This window comes from Mandrillus leucophaeus, unplaced genomic scaffold (genome assembly GCF_000951045.1).
Source record: "Mandrillus leucophaeus isolate KB7577 unplaced genomic scaffold, Mleu.le_1.0 Scaffold141, whole genome shotgun sequence".
NCBI lineage: Eukaryota > Metazoa > Chordata > Mammalia > Primates > Cercopithecidae > Mandrillus > Mandrillus leucophaeus.
Window position 1 is genome coordinate 2,215,503 of NW_012101377.1, and position 3,556 is coordinate 2,219,058.

A 3,556-nucleotide genomic window follows, 5' to 3' on the forward strand; every position below is an offset into this window, starting at 1 on the left:
GCTCCTAACCCCTCCCCAAAGGATTCAGGGAGACTCCTGCCCGGAATCCCTTAGGGAATGGGTGTGTCACAGGACCTTCCTCCCCATTATAAAAGGGCAACAGCATTTTTAACTGATTCAAGGGCTATATTTGACCCATATATTTTTGTTTTTTGAGATGGAGTCTCGCTCTGTCGCCCAGGCTGGAGTGCACTGGCCGGATCTCAGCTCACTGCAAGCTCCGCCTCCCGGGTTTACGCCGTTCTCCTGCCTCAGCCTCCCGAGTAGCTGGGACTACAGGTGCCCGCCACCTCGCCTGGCTAGTTTTTTGTATTTTTTAGTAGAGACGGGGTTTCACCATGTTAGCCAGGATGGTCTTAATCTTCTGACCCGTGATCCGCCTGTCTCGGCCTCCCAAAGTGCTGGGATTACAGGCTTGAGCCACCGTGCCTAGCCCAGATTTTGTTTTTTTAAGGCTAGTCAAATGAATCAGTGGGAGTGGAGGAGGAACAAATAAATCTGTAACTATCTTCAGATTTTTTTATTTTTATTTTTTCGAGACAGGGTCTCACTTTGTCATCCAGGATGGAGTGCAGTGGCATGACCACGGCTCACTGCAGCCTCAACCTCTCCAGCTCAAATGATCCTCCTGTCTCAGCCTCCCAAGTACCTGGGACTACTTTCTTGAGGCCAGAAGTTCAAGGCTAGCCTGGGCAACAGAGTAAGATCCTCGTCTCCAAAAAAAGTTTTAAAAAAACCAAACACACTTAGCCGAGCATAGTAGCTCACGCTTGTAGTCCTAGCAGATCAGGAGGCTGAGGCATGAGGAGTGCGTGAGATATGACTGTGCCACTGCAGCACTCCAGAGTAGGCGACAAAGGGAGATCCTGTCTCAAAAAAAAAAAAAAAAAAAAAAGGAAGGCTTCATTGAGAAGGTGGCTTTTGAGCAAAGACTCCAAGGTGAAGGAGTGAGCCTTGTATGGAGGAGGGCGAGGAGCAGTCAACCAGAGGGAATAGGGTGAGGCAGGCGTTTACCTGGCAAGCTCTGAGAGAGGAGGGTAGATCCTACAGGCCTGGGGCCTTGTGACCTCTGCAGAAGCCATTTTGAGGAAAGTTTGTAGGAATCTCTGCAAAGCTGGTATGATCTGAATTACATTTTATTTATTTATTTATTTTTATTATTTATTTATTTTTTGAAACGGAGTCTCACTCTGTTGCCCAGGCTAGAGTGCAGGGGCACAATCTTGGCCCACTGCAAGCTCCGCCTTTCCCTGCCTCACTCCTGAGTAGCTGGGACTACAGGAGCCCATCACCAAGCCCAGCTAATTTTTTTGTATTTTTAGTAGAGACGGGGTTTCACCGTTAGCCAGGATGGTCTTGATCTCCTGACCTCATGATCTGCCCGCCTTGGCCTTCCAAAGTGCTGGGATTACAGGTGTGAGCCACCGCACCTGGCCTATTTTTTTATTTTTAATTGAGATGGGGTCTTACTCTGTTACCCAGGCTGGAGAACAAAGGTGAAATCTCGGCTCACTGCAGCCTCTGCCTCATGGACTCAAATCAATCCTCCCACCTCAGCCTCCTAAGTAGCTGGGACCACAGGCGTACACCACCACTCCCAGCTAATTTTTTGTATTTTTGGTGGAGACGGGGTTTCACCATGTTGCCCAGGGTGATCTCGAACTCCCAAGCTCAAGTGATCTGTCTTCCTCAGCCTCCCAAAGTGCTGGGATTACAGGCGTAAGTCACAGCGCTCGGCCCTGACTTACATTTTAAAAGGATGGCTCTTACTGCTGTCTTGAAAATAGACTGAGTTAGTCAGTTTATAAAACTGGGGAGATTTTACATAAAACTCCAGATTTCTGCCTTCTCTTGTAAAATAGGGGCTAGGTACGTTGGCTCACTCCTATAATCCCAGCATTTTGGAAGGCCAAGATGGGCAGATTGCTTGAGCCCAGGAGTTTAAGACCAGACTGGGCAACATGGCAAAACCCTGTCTCTGAAAAAAAAAAAAAAAAAAAAAAAATTAGCAGAGTGTGGTGGCACACACCTGTAGTCCCAGCTACTCAGGAGGCACGCCTGTATTCCCAGCTACTTAGGAGGATGGCTTAAGCCCAGGAAGTCAAGGCTGCAGTCAGCATGATCCTGCCACTGTACTTCAGCTTGAGCGAAAAAGAGAGCAAAACCCCATCTCAAAAAAAAAAAAAAAGGAAGATTTAGCTATGTTGGACTTACCTGTCCTCATGGAGCCAAATAATGGCCACCCCTCCAGGTAGGGCATGAACTCTGCCTTTGCCAGAGTCCCCTCCACTCCCTGTTGGTCTTAGACAATGAAACTGAGTGTTAGTAGCTATTTATCATCAAGTTCGTGCTTGTTGTTCTTATAATAAAGAGAAGTGGTTTAATAAATGGTATAATAAAGAAAATTACATTATGGTATAATAAAGAAAATGGTTTTTTTGCACACACATTTCCATTAAAAAGTGAGAAAATTAAAGATACCTGAGGATGGCAGAGTGTTTGATGAAAGATGGGGAAATGTCAGCCAGGCACGGTGGCTCACACCTGTAATCCCAGCAGTTTAGGAGACCTGGGCATGTGGATCACAAGGTGAGAAGTTCAAGATCAACCTGGCCAACATAATGAAACCCCGTCACTACTAAGAATACGAAAAGTTAGCCAGGTGTGGTGGCGGGAGCCTGTAATCCCAGCTACTCGAGAGGCTGAGGCAGGAGAATCGCTTGAATCCGGGAGGCAGAGGTTGTGGTGAGCCAAGGTCACACTATTGCACTCCAGCCTGAGCCACTAGAGCGAAACTGTCTCAAAAAAAAAAAAAAAAAAAGATGGGGGAATGTCATATTTCTTTATTAAAGGGAAATAATCTAATTTTTAAATTTTATTTATTATTTTTGTTTTATTTTATTTTTGAGACAGAGTTTTGCTCTTGTCCCCCAGGCTGGAGTGCAATGGTGTGATCTCAGCTCACTGCAACCTCTACCTCCGGGCTTCAAGCAATTCTCCTGCCTTAGCCTCCCTAGTAGCTGGGATTATAGGCGCCTGCCACCATGTCTAGCTAATTTATATATTTTTAGTAGACATGGGGTTTCACCATGTTGGCCAGGCTGGGCTCGAACTCCTGACCTCGGGTGATCTGCCCACCTTGGTCTCCCAAACTGCTGGGATTACAAGCTTGAGCAACCATGCCCGGCCTCTAATTTTTAAAATATGCAAACAAAGGGCCGGGTGTGGGGACTCATGCCTGTAATCTCAGCAGTTTGGGAGGCCGAGGTGGGCAGATCACGAGGTCAGGAGATCAAGACCATCCTGGCTAACACTGTGAAACCCCATCTCTACTAAAAACACAAAAAATTAGCCGGGCATGGTGGCGGGTGCCTGTTGTACCAGCTACTTGGGAGGCTGAGGCGGGAGAATGGCATGAACCCGGGATGGGGAGCTTGCAGTGATCCAAGATGGCGCCACTGCACTCGTCTGGGCGATAGAGCAAGATTCCGTCTTTGAAAAAAAAAAAGGCCGGGCGCAGTGGCTCACGCCTGTAATCCCAGCACTTTGGGAGGCC